The sequence below is a fragment of the Populus euphratica genome, unplaced genomic scaffold (genome assembly GCF_000495115.2).
Source record: "Populus euphratica unplaced genomic scaffold, PopEup_1.0 scaffold270.1, whole genome shotgun sequence".
NCBI lineage: Eukaryota > Viridiplantae > Streptophyta > Magnoliopsida > Malpighiales > Salicaceae > Populus > Populus euphratica.
The window spans coordinates 211,685-229,422 of NW_011500151.1; the positions used below are offsets into that span (position 1 = coordinate 211,685).

The following is a 17,738-nucleotide window of genomic DNA, read 5'->3' on the forward strand; positions in this document are numbered from 1 at the left end:
ATTAAATGGTTAATTTAGATTTATATTGTATAACCCTTGGTACAACAAATACTTTATATTTTCATAGTCCAACCGTATGGTATAACCAACACCTATGTTATGAAAGGAATTTAATTAATTTATATAATTAATCTCCTTATAGTTTGATTCCGATTTTATCGAGTTATTTATTACTTCAACACTCTTACACTTGGGAGAAGACATCAATTTTTTAGTCGTATCATATATTATTAAAGAATTATGAATAATTCAATCACTACTATAAAATTAGTGAATGCAAAAATATTCTTTTAGTGAATGCAAAAATTAGACATCAATCTTATTATTATTATTGTTTTTGTTGTTGTTGTTTACTACTACTACAACCATTATTATTATTTATAATTTATATAATTAATCTCCTTATAGTTCGATTCCAATTTTGTCGGGTTATTTATTATTTCGACACTCCTACACTTGGAAGAAGACATCAATCTTTTAGTCGTATCGTATATTATTACAGAATTATGAATAATTCAATAACTAGTATAAAATTAATGAATGCAAAAATATTGCGGTAATATTTTTTTGCTTTTATGGGCAAAATAGCAATTTTGTTGTGATAACAAAGATATTATGATTAATTTTTCTCACCATTAAAAAAAAACCATTCTACTTTGAATTACAAACTTTTTAAATGTTTTGTTTAAAGGTGAAAATGTCATTTCACAATGAACAGAGAAATATATTTAGGAAACATCAATGACTTTTAGTGTTTTTTTTTTTTTTAAATCATGGAGCAAAACAATCATTTACATTGCAGTAGATCCTCAAGCTGTATTAAACCTGTACTATAATACATTACTGTATTATGTTCACCATGATGACTCAATCTAAAATGGCGTCAGTATCAATTTTTTTAAGTAATTAGACAAACTTTTTTGTTGCGACTCAAAGATCACTTTCCCAGCAAAAGATTGTCAGAATTCGTGTTTTTATTGAATTTTTATCGAAAATTTTTCGTTTTATGTAATTAATTTTTTTTTAATTTAAATATAATTTTAAAATATTATTTTTTTTTGCTTATTTTTATAGTCTATGTATTTTATTTAGGTATTTTCTTGTTTTATTATTTTTTCTGAAACAAATGTTATATGAATTTATGATTTATATATATTATAGTTTTTTATAGATTTTATAAAATTATATTTATTTGTAAATTATTGAAATTTAGATCGAAATATTGACTTAGATATTTTATGAAGAAATAAATAATAAATTATTTAAGAGGTTCATTTTATATTTTGTCAATTTTATTTTTAAGTTGTAATTTAATTTAAAATAATTGATTTACAATATTTTTAGTGTTAATAATTGCATTTTAAATGGAATTAAATCTTTAAAAATAATACAAAATAAATCATTGGCCAGCTCATTTGACTTGCAATTCCATTCCAAAGAGGAGAAATTTAAAATAATACATTATTTGTGTCGAGAGTTTTCAGCTGTTTGGGGGGCTGCACAGCAGCAAGTCCAACCAGGTTTATCATTCTAACTTCCAACCTGCCAACATGTAGACTGCTAAGCCGGCTAAGTATAAATCAAAGTGATTCGCTATAGAATGTGAGAAAAGACATCCTCTTATTTTTCTATCAGCCATGTGATTAGCTTCCCGCAAGATATGTGAGAAAAGTCTCACAGCCCATGCGAGGGGAGAAACGAGCAATTAGGATGAAGATTTCAACAGGACTTCAATTCAATTGCATTGCGTGTTAGTTTCTCTTTTATTATGAATTTCTACTGGGAATGCTCTAGGCCTTGGAATTTATTTTTTTTTTTCGTGGCAAAAGCACTGCCTTCACCAACTCGTCTAAATTCATGGATGATGAGCCACTTGGACCAGCGGCTTCCTCTGCTAATATTTTCCACTCCATGACTTTTTTCTTTACCTCCCTGCCTTTCTCTCCTTCCATCAACTCTCGCACAAGCTTCTCCACTTTATCTCTTTCCGCATTGCTATCAATCTCCATTCCAATGCCCCACTCATTGCAAGTGTACCTACAGTTTGTTTGTTGATCACCAAAGAACGGCAAACAAAGCATGGGCACCCCAGAAGATATGCTCTCAGCTGTTGAATTCCATCCACTATGTGTCAGGAAACCTCCTATTGATGGGTGGTTGAGAACTTCCTCTTGTGGACACCAGTTAGAAATAAATCCTCTGTCTTTAGTCTCGTCAGTGAATTCCGGTGGCAATATGGCGGAGTCGCCTGTGACCATGTCAGGCCTTATAATCCATAAAAATGGGTGACCACTTTTAGCAACTCCCATTCACAATTCAATCAGCTGCTGCTTTGTAGCGACCGCTACGCTCCCAAAATTCACATAAATTACGGAGTTTGGTTTCTTGGAATCAAGCCATTGGAGACACTCAACCTCTTCTTTCCATAGATTATATCCAATAGAATCTAGATCATCTTCTTTCATTTGATTGAGAAGTAATTGAAGTGGACCGATCGTGTAGACACGAGGAAACATTGAGTAAAGAGCACTCAAGACTTCTTTCTCCAAAGCATCAAAAGTATGGAAAATCACTGCAGAACCTTCAGAAGCTCTCTCAGCACATTCCATGCAGAAGTTGAAAAAATAATCATCTGGATCTGTTGTACGAAGAAAACTTGGAAGATCCCTCAATCGTATATCTTTCATTCCTGGAATCCAGTCTAGTACTTGATCCAAATAGCCATTTGTTAAAAAGCTCTCGTCTGCGAACAAAAATTAAATGCACATGTAGCATACCAGTTATGGACTAGTAAATGAAGACAACAGCAGATGAGGAATGAGCGTAAAATCAGAAGAGAAGAAAGGTTCCCTAGCTTGAAATCAAATTTCAGGTGCCGCAGCCGAAGGGCTACTCTGGAATTATAACCACGGATCTGGTACATGTACTATACCATGATGTAGCATAAACTACCAGGATATTGTACCATTCAATCAGAAAGTTTTAGTCCCATAAGAACTCAGTTCATGTAGGAATCTATTTATTTCCTCGGATGGCGGCTACGATGATGCAGCACATGAACTACTAGGATATTTATCTAATGCCCAAATGAAATAAGAGAAAATCATAATGAAGTTGTGATTTCAATTCCAATTCTTGTTCTTACCTTTTATCTTCTCTTTTAATTTTAATCTAATTAAAATCATTATTCTAGACTGATGCCGGCCATGGAATTTATTGGCTTTTGTATCCAGTGGATAACGGGAGAATTTTCGTGTTGTCTAAGCCCAAATTCAATGCATGATAAAAATAGTCAATAATTTATCAACCACACCCATTTTTGCAACTAAGCCCAAATTGTCATGCTCATGTATACATATTTTGTTTTTTATATAAACTTCATACTCGTTCTCTTGAAGCTGACAAATGCTAAACAAATTTGTTTTCAATTCTAGATCGAAGAAATCATCGGAGATGGTATAGACAATAGTTTTTTTGGTTTGGATTATTATCATCCCTTTTTTCTATAATAAAAACTTTAGATTCTTCATCAAACTTCACAAAATCTTGATAAAATTCATCTAATTTAGAGAATATTGATTTATTTACGTTCATATAATTGCTATATTTTTTATCTAAATACCATAAAATTTTTGTGATTTTTCTTATTACATGACAAGCTATCAATAAAGATATTTAAGTTTGATCGATCAACTTCTTCAACCATTCAAAACCAAACTTAGCTAGGGCTGAACTCCAAGTTAACGTATCATAGGATGAAACCACTGAGTTAACATTTTATAACTATGCTGTCTATTATAAAAGAACGAAGGAGGACAGATCAATTTCATCTTTTTCCCAGGAGAAAGAGAGGTTCACTGTGTCCAATCATCACACCTTCAACATCTCAAGTTTTATTTTTTATTTTTGTCAAGAATCAGGCTGTCAATTATTATCTCTGCAAGAGATTGTGATTAATGCTCGAGAATATGGCAATAATTATTTTTTAAAATATTTTTTATTTATAAATATATTAAAATAATATAATCTTTTTATCTTTTAAAAATAATTAATTTAAATAAGAATAAAAACTTTTTTCAAATCTTATTTTACTTTTACCAAATATTTCTCAGTTAATACTACTTAATCATATATCAAATATTTTTTTTAATTCATTCAGGATGATGAATCATCTCTTGATCACTCACATATCTTTATATAATTCTTGATATACTTAATGTTTGTCTTTTCATTACCTTGATTAAGCTAACATGTAATATGATCAAAGCATAACATCTGTTATATAAGATCACTTAGTGATATTAAATCTAGGAATCACTTAAACAACTGTCATATAAGTTTTTCTATAAATATATGCGATTTCTTCATATAAAATTCTCATATAGTTTAGTTCACTGTACATGTTTTATAACAAGTATCTCAATATTAGTTTTAAATATTTTTTATACCTCAATTTATAAGATCAATTGCTTTTTTTTTATGAATGAAAGAATATAATAGATACCAATCTTACAACTTTAATGAATATCTAGTATTTAAAAAAGTATCGACTATGAATATTTTAAGAATAATGTTTTGGTACAATAGAAATTCTATAATTGTAACAATTTTATAATTTTATTTGCAAAATATTTTTATTATATTGACTTTATTTTTATTCTATTCCATTGATAAATTAAGTCTTTATAATTAATAATAAATATATATTTACATAAATATAATAATATCACATGTGACCAACCAATTGATTAATTACATAACGTATTAAACTAACATAACATACATGATTTTTATGACAAAACATGATTTTTAAAAAATAAGAAAATCTTTTAAAGATGATTTAACTCAAATTTATTAAATTTTATTAAAATCATATTGTTTTATTAAAAATAAATAAATTAAAATAACGTTGTTTTTTTTTGGATATAAATTTAATAAAACATTGACTAGATTGTTTATGCCGCAAATTCTTATAAATCACTCAAGTTTCATCGATCAACTTCTTCAACAATTCAAAACCAAACTTAGCCCCGGCTGAACTCCGAGTTAACGGGTCATCGAATAAAACCACTGAGTTAAGATTTTATAACTATGCTGTCCATTATACAAGAAAGGAGGAGGACAGATCATCAATTTCATCTTCTTCGTAGAAGCGAAGAGAGGTTCATTGTTTCCAATCACAACACCATCAACATCTCAAGTTTTTTTTGGTCAAGAATCAGGGCTGTCAATTATTATCTTTGCAGGAGACTGTGCTGATTCACCTCGCTGCTTGGACGTATTTGTCGAGATTGTACTCGGATACATGAATCAGATGGCGACCGCACACTGTCTTCCAGTCTATTATGGCGTGAAACAATCAAAGACAAATTAATGATCAAACGGAGTTTATACAATTGCACTTGATAAGAAGGTTGAAATTGCCATTTCATCTTGGCAAAGTCATGAAGGCATGAATATTCTCACCAAAATTGCCATTTCATCTGGGTTGAAATTACGGCAAAAATATCGAACTAATGATTGCTTGGTATTAATTTTCCTCAAGGTCAAAACATCATATTTACGTCCAATGGTTCAATGAATTTGGGTTCCTGCCGACTGAATCTTCACGAACACTACACGCCACGCTTCTTTTCATGAAAAGTCTTGTGAAATTAATGTTGCTCTTGCTTCTAAGTGTTTTTTAAAATATTGTTTACCTTGAAAAAAAAATATTAAATTCATGTTTTTTTAATATTTTTCATGATTTTGATATATTTATATTAAAAATAAAAAAATAAATTTAAGATAATATTAGATGTATTTATATCAATCTGAGTTAACATATCAAATAGATAACTTGAAATATAAGACTATAATAACTTTATATAAAGAAAATTAAAACAAAATGTAAAATTTATTTCCCAAACAACTCAATATATATATTAAAAGATAAAATTAAAAATAAAATAATTAAAAAATAAAATCCAAAAAATAACTAAAATTAACCCAAATTAATATATCATATCCACAACTTGAAATATAATATCAAGATAATTTTATAAAAATTAAATCAAAATAAATTATAAAATTTAATTTTTCATTAACAATTTTTTTACGGTTTATTATGGTGTGAAACAATCAAAGACAAATTGATGATCAAACGGAGTTTATACAATTGCATTTGATGAGAAGGTAGAAATTGCCATTTCATATTGGCAAAGTCATAAAGGCATGAATATTCTCACCAAAATTGCCATTTCATCTGGGTTGAAATCACGGCAAAAATATTGAACTAATGATTGCTTGGTATTAATTTTCCCCAAGGACAAAACATCATATTTACGTCCAATGGTTCAATGAATTGGGGTTCCGGCTGACTGAGTCCTTCACAAACACTACACGCCACGCTTCTTTTCATGAAAAATCTCGCGAAATTAATGTTGTTCTTCCTTCTAATTGTTTTTTAAAATACTTTTAGCTTGAGTTGAAGTTAACGGAGAAGACGTGTTTGGAATATATTCTGGAGGCTGTGATTGAATGAATTAGCTCTCCCCATGTATATATAAATATATAAGGTTGTACATAATACTAACCATGTAGTATACTACACATGATCAGAATCCTATATAAAGTAAATACAAGATAAATATAAATATACATAATAAACATTTCATAATATACCCCTTCAAACCAAAGGAGGTGAATATTCCACATGAAGCTTGGACTAAAAATAAATGAAGGACATATGAGGAAGAGGTAAGAACATCAACAAGCTGATCCTTGGAGGAGATGAACTGAACCTCAATGTCTTTTTTAGCAACTCGATCATGAACAAAATGATAATTGACTTCAATATGCTTAGTGCAAGTATGAAAGATAGGATTGACAGACAAGTAGGTAGCACCCAAATTATCACACCAAAAGATAGTCGTAGGATTAGAGGAGAAATGAAGATTAGATAACAGAGCTCGAATTCATAAAATCTCAGCAGTACCATCTGTAAGAGCCTTATATTCTAGTTCAGTCGATGAATGAGCCGTCGTGCGTTGTTTTCCAGACTTCCAAGAAATAGGTGTTCGGCTGAGATATACCAATTAGCCATCAGTGGATTTTCTGTCATCAAGACTACCAGCCCAATTAGCATATGTAAAATCATGTAAGGAAAAATAGGAACCCCGAGTGATGTGCAGACCATAAGATTCCGTTCCTTGAAGATACCAGACAATTCTTTTGACAAGGAACCAATGGCCATCGGTAGGCGAGTGCATAAACTAACATACTTTATTAACATCATAACAAATATCCAGGCGAGTAAAAGTGAGATACTGCAAGGCACCAACAATCTATCAATAACGGGTAGGATCAGAATATTGAGTATCTGAGGACAACAATAGCTCAGAAGAGGATAAAGCAGGCATATCGACAACTTTACAAGAAGACATATTAGCTCTCTGAATGATATCAAGAGTATATTTATGTTGTGAGAGCATAAGTCCTATGACAGTCTTAGTGACTTCAATTCCCAGGAAATAATACACATAGCCTAAATCCTTGATTTTGAATTTTGAATTCAGTAAAGTAATTAAGTGGCGCAATAGAGTGGAATTGTTCCCAATAAGAAGAAGGTCATCCACATACACAAGCAAGTAAATGAGAGCATGGCCATTAAAGTAAATAAACAAAGAAGGATCAACATAAGAGGCACGAGAACTAAGAGAAATAAAATAGTCACTAAGTTTGGTATACCATGTCCAGGGAGCCTATTTTAAATCATAGATAGATTTATGCAGGTGACAAAAATGAGATGGTAAAGTAGGGTGAGAAGAACCAGGTGGTTGCTCCATATACACCTCTTCTAGAAGGATCCTATCCAAGAAAGCATTGTGAACATTAAGTTGATGAATAAACCACCCATGGGACATAACAATAGTAAGTACTAACCTCGTAATTGTAGGCTTAACAACTGAACTGAAAGTCTTAAGATAGTATATTCCTTTTTATTGAGTGAACCCTTTGGCAACAAAACAGGCTTTATACTTGTCAAAACTACCATCCGCTCGCCACTTGATTTTATAAACCCAGTGACTGCCAACAACATTCATAGAGGAAGAGTAAGGAACTAGAGTCCACGTACCATTAGATTGCAAAGCCCAAATCTCATCTTGCACAGTTTGCTGCCATGCCGAATGCTGAGTGGCGTCTTTAAACATAAGAGGTTCATACAGGAGAAGTAGAACACACGGAAGCAGGGGACTGAGCAGAATGCATGGGAGTAGAGGACTGAGACACACTAAGATGCACCTGTTTTGGTTAGTGTGGACGAAGTGTCATGTGGTGGCTGCGAGAGCAGTTAGCTGGCAGAAGATAACAAATATTGTCTAGTTCTTGTTCTTGTTCTTGAGTTTGAGATAACAAATATTGGTTCCATGTCGTACTTAGGAATTGAAATCAAACAAGGAGGAAAATAAAATTTTTATGAATCAAGAGAAGTTTGTAAGGGAGGTTCAAAAAAAGTTCAAGATGGAGGATTTTATGAAAGTGAATACTTAAGTTGAGTATGGATTAAAGATGTCAAAGAATGATAAAGGGGTGGAGATAAACTCTATAACATTTAAAAGCTTAGTTAGGAGTTTGAGATATTTGACATACACTCGTCCAAATATTTTTTTTAGAGTAGGACTTATGAGTAGGTTTGTGGAGACACTTGTTATGATACACTTCAAAGCTTTAAAATGAATTCTTCAGTATATCAAAAGTACTGTTGATTTTGGCTTATTATATAGTTATTCTAATAACTTTGAACTTGTAGGTTATAGTGATAATAATAGTGATTGGGATAGAGATATGAATGATAGAAAAAACATTACAAGTTTTGTTTTCCACGTTAAAGACACATCATTCACATGGAGTTTGAAGAAGTAATCTATAGTCACTTTGTCAAAAATAGTAATACAAAGTCAACAACTCAAGAATAAAAAAAAGATTAAGAGAAAGATATACTTTTATTAAGTGTTTCTCTTTAAGCTCTTTTAGCTATTCTTTTTCTTTTTGTACCTATTCATAATGTTGAATTACAAGCCTTTTTATAGGCATAAAGTCATAGACAATTAAAAAATTAAATTAAAACAAGGAAATTATAATCTAAATAAGAATTGTATTCTGCCAACTTAACTAGTTGACCAATTCAACTTATTCAAGCCGATCAACCGGTTTTCAACCGATATATCGGTTCCTCTATTTTTTATAAATGAAATCTAGCTTATTTTCAACATCCCCCTTAAACTTGATTTCTTCATAACTCCCAACACATCTCTCATATTGATAAAAACATTATATTTGAGTGGATTTGTGAATATATCTGCAACTTAATCTTGTGTCTTCACATACTTAACTTTAACTTTCTTATTTGTAAAGCAATCTCATAGGTGATGAAATCTTATGTCTGTATGCTTACTTCTATCATGAATTACTGAATTGGTTGCTAATGCAATAATTGAGGAGTTGCATATATAAATTTCAATAGAATTCTCTTGTGGTATTCACAATTCCTTCAATAATCTCCTTAGTTATATAAAATGACAAACACATGTTGATAAAATGATTATAGATTGCTTCTTTGAACTTTATGTGAATGCCATGTCTCCCATATATATATATATATAAAAAAAAAACTTGTGCATTTTCTATCATTCATATCTCCAACCCAATCACTATTACTATAGCCCATATGATTAAAGCTATTAAAATATCCATAACATAAGCCAAATTCAACTCATAAGTCCTACTCTAAAAATAATATTCGAACAAGTGGATGTCAAATATCTTAAACTCTCAACTAATATTTTGAATTTTATAGAGTTTATCTTTTTATCTTCATCATTCTTAGACATCTTCACTTCACACTCAAATAGAGTATTCATTTTTGCATAATCCTTTATCTTAAACTTAAGAACAAAAAGAAGATTGAGAGAAAAATATATTTTTATTATATGTTTCTCTTTAAGCTCTTTTACTTATTCTCTTTACTTTTGTTTTGCTTAATAATGTTGAATCACAAGTTTTTTTATATATATATGAATATAAAGTTCTAAATAATTAAAGAATTAAACTAATATAAAGAAATCTTGATATGAACTGAACAAAGTCCAGAGAAGGAGTCAAGAAATTTGTTGCGCAAACATTACAAAGAGAAATTTGGTCATGGGCAAGGGCGGAGGCATGTATGGGCTCGGGTGGGCTTTAGCCGAGGTCAAGATTTTAAATATGTTTTTACTAGTTTTATGTAAAGAAATTTGTAATTCTCAATTGAGATATCAAAAAATTCTAAACATTTACATGAAGCCTTCTAATATGATGCTTTAGTATGGGTTAAAATTTCATAATTTTTGGAGAAATTAAAAAATTTGATGAAAAATCATAATTTGACAAGTTTTACGTTATTGGGTGTAATTTTCAATCTGACCATCAGATTGAGCCAAAATTTTATGAGAGATCTTAAAACATATTGAATAAAATTTGGTTAAAATTTTAGAATGAATAGAGTTTGGTAGTGTTAACAGAAAAAAAACATCAAATACAAGCAAAGCTACTCATTAAGGGTAAAATGATTATTTGTCATTAAAAAATAAAATAAATTAGTTCGTCCTTCCTTTTATATGTTGTTGACTAGGCAGAAAAAAAATAGAAAAAGAAAGAAAAGAAAAGGCAAGAGAGAAAGAGAGACAAGTAAGGCAAAAACATAAAAAAATCCAAGGAAAAAAAATAAAAAAAGTGAGAGAATAACCTTGTAAACTTATAAAGTCTAATTTATAAAATACTAATCTAAGAAAGAATCAAGTGAAGGAAGGAGGAATTGAGAGAGAGAAAAATTTAGTTATTTTGTTTTTCAATTGATATGAGATTGTTATTTTTTTTGGTTGAAGGATTGTTACAATATCGATTCAAATTTAATTATAAATAAATTATATTTTATAAAATATCAAATGATATAACTTTAATAGGATTGGATCCAAATTAAAATCAAAATCGTCCATGGACAATATATACATATATATTTCATGGAACCCTGAAACAAGACAGAAAACAGAGGAAACATTCCAGATTTCTAGGATTTACATTTTTCATGGCAAAAGCACTCCCTTCACCAACTCGTCTAAATTCATAGATGATGAACCACTTGGACCAGCGGCTTCCTCCGCTAATTTTTTCCACTCCATGACTTTTTTCTTTACCTCCCTACCTTTCTCTCCTTCCATCAACTCTCGCACAAGCTTCTCCACTTTATCTCTTTCCGCATTGCTATCAATCTCCATTCCAATGCCCCACTCATTGCAAGTGTACCTACAGTTTGTTTGTTGATCAGCAAAGAATGGCAAACAAAGCATGGGCACCCCAGAAGATATGCTCTCAGCTGTTGAATTCCATCCACTATGTGTTAGGAAACCTCCTATTGACGGGTGGTTGAGAACTTCCTCTTGTGGACACCAGTTAGAAATAAATCCTGTCTTGAGTCTAGTCAGTAAATTCCGGTGGCAATATGGCGGAGTCGCCTGTGACCATGTCAGGCCTTATAATCCATAAAAATGGGTGACCACTTTTAGCAACTCCCATTCACAATTCAATCAGCTGCTGCTTTGTAGCGACCGCTACGCTCCCAAAATTCACATAAATTACGGAGTTTGGTTTCTTGGAATCAAGCCATTGGAGACACTCAACCTCTTCTTTCCATAGATTATATCCAATAGAATCTAGATCATCTTCTTTCATTTGATTGAGAAGTAATTGAAGTGGACCGATCGTGTAGACACGAGGAAACATTGAGTAAAGAGCACTCAAGACTTCTTTCTCCAAAGCATCTAAAGTATGGAAAATCACTGCAGGAACTTCAGATGCTCTCTCAGCACATTCCATGCAGAAGTTGAAACAATGATCATCTGGATCTGTTGTACGAAGAAAATTTGGAAGATCCCTTAACCGTATATCTTTCATTCCTGGAATCCAGTCTAGTACTTGATCCAAATAGCCATTCTGCGAACAAAAATTAAATGGATATTTGGCTTACCAGTTATGGGCTAGTAAATGAATACAACAACAGAAGAGGAAGTAGCGTAAAATCAGAAGAGAAGAGAGGTTCCCTAGCTTGAACTAAAATTTCAGGTTACGCAGCCGAAGGGCTACTCTGGAATTATAACCACGGATCTGGTTCGTGCACTATATATAACAAGATCCAGCATCAACTACCAGGATACTGTACCATTCAATCAGAAAGTTTTAGTCTCGTAAGAACTCAGTTCATGTAGGAATCTATTTATTTCCATGGATGGCGGCTACGATGATGCAGCACATGAACTACTAGGATATTTATAATCCCAAATGAAACAAAGGAAAATCGTAATGAAGTTGTGATTTCAATTCCAATTCTTGTACTTACCTTTTAATGGAAACAGTCCTCTTTCTTTGAGCTCTTTATATTGCTTAAGCCCCATGAAACCGCAAGCAGAGAGAGAAAAGAACAGGGCAACAGGAATTCCATGCCTCTGAGCAGCAGTGATGGCAGCTGGCAAAATCCCATCAGATACAATGCAAGTCACTTGAGGAACATCAGAGGATGCTGTATCATTTAGCTAGGCAAGCAATTCATTAAATGGAGCTAGCAAGTTCTTCTTGCAAGCCTCCAAAATTGCTGGTCCATCTTGGGTAGCATTCTCATCTGAAGGAGGGAGGCCATCTGGGATAGATTCGAACCGAAAATCGGGCAAGCCACTCAGGGAATAAGGACCTCTAGAGTTAAGCAAGCGTCTGTGGTTGAACTCTGTGTTCACAAAGGTTATGTGAAAACATCGGTAATGCAGTAGTTTTGCTAGTTTAAGCACTGCCTTTACATGGCTTTGAGCTGGACAGGGAATACAAATTACATGAGGCATGTCAGCTAAAAATTTGGGAAACATGTCTCTAGCTCTTTCCTTCCTTCTCTGACTCTTTCTTTAGAGTAATTGTTTGGCTACAATCGCCCGTCAAAGTGAAGCTCACACTTTGCACAGGATACATTTTCTTATCAACGAGACTCTATACATAAAATAGCAGCCCAGTAGAGGTACAACATGGATTTTATCTTCTCCTTTTATTTTAATCTAATTAAATTCATTATTCCAGACCGATGCGGGCCATGGAAATTATTGGCTTATATATCAGTACTTTGATAACGGGAAAAAATTTGTGGTTGTCTATGAATGTCAGCCTGCCGTATGTCAAAAACGTTTCACATTAGAAAGGCCGGAAACAGATTGGAGTGAGATGTGAGGAGGATATGCCTTCATAGTATACCAAAATTAAATTCGGGATTAGAACATTAGAATCTAAAGTACTAAATTTAAATTGAATGGACATATATAATTCAATGTTCAATGACTGAACAGCCACCATACACATGTTTTTGTTCTCAATGATTTTTCTCGTGGAATTTCATTTCGGCATTGTTTGCTAACAACATGTTCTACAGACACTATCCAAATTTGTATTGAATTTTTGGTGCCGCAACCTTTGCAATGAACATCAAAAATTGCTAAAGGAAAACCTTGGCTCTTTTAGTTTTTACTCTAATAAAATAAAATTATAATAATTTCTCAATCTTCGGCCATTAAAAGGGGGTGAATCCAAAAGTAAATTGATGAAAATATTGCCTGTCGAGAAAAGAGCAGCTACACAGCTAGTTCTTGATATGTTTCTTCACAACTCATATACGAGTTTACCTCAACAACATATTGCTCCCTGTATTGTATCGTGATCTCATTGGTTCTGCCTTTCCTGTCCTCACCTATTGTAATTTCTCAATCTCGTCTAACCCAGTCTGGTCCATTCAATTGACCCACTCCATTCCCTACGAATGATAATAATCTGTGGTCGAACTGTGGTTGCGCATAGGCACCAGACTTATCTGATAGTATCTGCTTGGCTAACTTAGGGTCTGCTATCCTTAATGCTGGTTGCACCCCACGCCAGAACAAAAATACCTCTCCTGTATACATCATAACAAATGCCTCCATTTTCCATCACTTTTTATCAATCATTAACAGCTCAGATACACAGGTTTCATCCAAAAGACTTAACCCTTGTGATGGGTACTGGTCTATTCTTAATCTTTTATGTTTTTATAGTTATTCGATCTGGGACAGATGTTTTAACACCCCCCTTGCTTGCAATCCGTCTTTCGAGGTTTGTCAAGTGGTAGCTACAGGTTACTTGTGGGGGGTTTTGAGGCTCTGATATCATATCGAATCAGATAGTTGAGTCTAGATTCTATCTTCTCATCTTTTATATTGTTTTATACCTTTAACAGTACGGGATAGATGCTTTATTAACAGTACCTTTTTGCACGTGCAAATGAATTATATATATAAATGTATAGATGCACAGCTCCCACTGTTGAAACATTTAGGGATGAATAAAATTGATCCATACTCACGTAATTCTTCGAGTAATTATCAAAACTATAACAAATATATAGGTTTTGAAATGAAGAAACATTGTTTAGGAGTGGCGAAAAATCCCTCAAACAATATTAAAATACCCAGCAGCATGCAAAACTGAGAAGCAAAGAGGAGGAAGAAATGAACTGACCATATTCAGTGGATCATCTATTATAATGCGGCTGAACTCTTTGAGCGATGTCATGGCAGTTTGTATCATCTCATTCGCAGCTTTTAGAAACGTCTTCATTTCAGGAAGAGTACCGTGGAGGATAGAGTAGGATGGCCCTTTGATTCCTTGCTTTTCAAAGCTTTCAATCAAGGCATATGGCCTCCACAGGACAATCCAGCATAATTTCAAGATCTTTGCAACAAGAACCTGAACAGCCAAACCTGCTGCGAAGTAGCCCACGAAAGTGTAAACCATCATTGTTACAGGGAGAGGGTTCGGCTAGCGTGAAATGTAGAAATTTAACGATTCACTTGGCTACAGTATATGGTCGGATTGTGTAGAAATTTATGCTGGTTGTAGAGTGATGGCATGAAAATTCCTTTTAATTTACACATGGAAAAACTTCCTCTTTCTATATATATATGTGTGTGTGTGTGTGTGTGTATGGCAAGTAATGGATTTTGTAGATTTGGATCATATACATGGTTATCCTATTCCAAATGTCATTATCATTCTGAATTCCGATACCTTAGGTTGGATTAGGTGAGAGTGATGAAGAATTAAGTTATTTATGCAATCTAGAAGATTGTGCAAGTCATTTTTTATATTTATACAAGTTTTTTTAAATTTTTGTTTCTTTAAAGTCATTCAAAAAAAATTACTAATTAATGAAACCTATAATATGTTTGAAAATATAGTTATGATTGTTTTTTAAAGTGTTTTTCATGTTGAGATACATTAAAATTATATTTTTTATTATTTTAAAATTATTTTAAAGAATAGTACATCAAAAAAATCTAAAATATATAAAAAATATTTTTTAACAAAAAAATTTAAATTTTTTAAAAACATGAATTAGCTCATGTTTCCAAACAGACTACTAATGTTACATAGTGGTTTAGTTACCATGTCCACACAATATCATGGATATGATTCCAAGTTAATTTCAAACTCAAGAAAAAAAAACACAACATTATAAATGTTATTTTGACATAATTAAATTTGTTAATAAGAAATGAAAAAATATCTATGTTTAATGAAATATATTAACTGATAAATTAAAAAGATTGTGAACATTAATTAAAGACTACAATAGGAATCTAATATTCCTAGCAAGGAAAAAAAAAACAGATACAACTATAAATATGTTACCTTGAGTAATCTCTCCTTTTATATGTTTATTTTATTTATCTTGGATATTTACTATGGTTTCTAAGTACATGTCATTTTCATTCTTATAAATAAATAATATATATGTAACAAATCCATCTAAAATTTAATATGAAAAAATTAAAAATAAATTAAAATAGTTTAATATAAAAGACCCAAGTATCGTGAAAAAAAAAAAGCATATAGATATAAAATATAATTTTGTTATGGACATGGTTGCACATAAAAAAATGAACATAAAATGCATATGTATGCAATAAATGGTTGGGAATCCATTTACAAGGTCTATTTAAAGATGTTTTTAATAAACATGTTAAGTCACTATGATTAAACACATACCCAAATAATATTCATGAATGTTTCTATTATTAAGAATAATGCTATTGATGTCTAATTACATAAGTTATAGAATACACATACATATTGTATTTAGGACATATGTTAAAATATATTATGAAAAATATATCAAACATATAAGAGATTGGTTTTTTCACACAAAGATCTCCTACATAATATTGTAATATTGTGATGAAAGAAGAAAAGATAATTTTTAATTTGTTATTTGAGTAATAAAAAAGTGCTCAAAGCTTAATTTATAAAGTGTATTCTCAATTAAAAAAGAGATCATTGAAATAAATACTAAAAATTTAATTTTAAATGATTATTTTAAATACTATTTTATTTGTCTTATCATTATATGTAAGTTCTGATAAATCAAAAGTAAATTAGTAGATAAGTGAATTTAAAGTTAGATATTAAATATGCCTGAATTATTATATGTACGTTATTAATAATAAAGACATATTCTTTAAGAAAAATGAGATGATAATGTAACATAATATAATATATATGATCAACAATATAAATCTATGATAATGTAACATAATATAATATATATCATCAACAATATAAATTTTTTTTTTTTAGATTAACGTGGATGTTCGGGCTAGCTTTTGTGTACTACGACTAATCTCATGGGCCCTGAAGTTAACGACCATGTAAACTTCTAGTGACCATCATATGAGCAATCAAGAACTCGAACGTGAGATCACAGATGGAGCAAATCCTTTGATCCCAAATTTTTACCATTTGACCATTACCTAGATGGTTACAATACAAATCTTCATATGATAGGATAAGACCTTAGAGATTATTAATAATTTTTACTTGTATGACTATGACTCTCGTTTGTTTCTTAAGATTTAGACTTGATGTTCACTATTTTAGTAAATTATCAAAGAAGTATAAATAATTCAATCACTACCATAAAATTAACAAACATATATTAAGGAAATGACAATAAATAAAAAAAAAATATTCAAACAGAGTGATGGTCATAATTTTAATAAGGAAATTTTTTAAAAAAACAAAAGAGTCCATAACTGAAAACTTAATATCCTTTTGCTTTTATGAGTAAAATAGTAATTTTGTTGTGATAAAAAAAAGTAATGATTAATTGTTTCCAATTAATTTTACAATGAGTAATAGACATTAAAAATATATTCTACTTTAAACTTCTTAAATTTTTTATTTAAAGATAAAAATCATTTCGCACTCTTGGTATTGCTCCTTCGTAAGTTAGAGGGACTGAGCAAGTGTCAGAGAAAGAAAATAAATGATTTATTATGGGCCAAAGTTTTTATGATCTCTGGGTTGGTGGGCTATAATGGATCTAAGCTAAGGGACCATTTGTAGACTATCTGTAAAATTAATTTCTTGAATCTTCGGCCTATTTTTTTCCCGTTATTGATCTGAAAGGGCTGGATCCAAATCAAAATCAAAATCAAAATCGTCCATGGACAATACATACATACATACATACATACATACATACATACATACATACATACATACATACATACATACATACATACATACATACATACATACATACATACATACATACATACATACATACATACATACATACATACATACATACATACATA

At 31.2% G+C, this 17,738-nt stretch overlaps 1 pseudogene; it reads right to left on the reverse strand.

Moving 5' to 3' along the window:
- Window positions 1–1,412: 1,412 nt before the first annotated feature.
- On the reverse strand, window positions 1,413–13,036 carry LOC105110953 (7-deoxyloganetin glucosyltransferase-like; annotated as a pseudogene).
- Window positions 13,037–17,738: the final 4,702 nt, after the last annotated feature.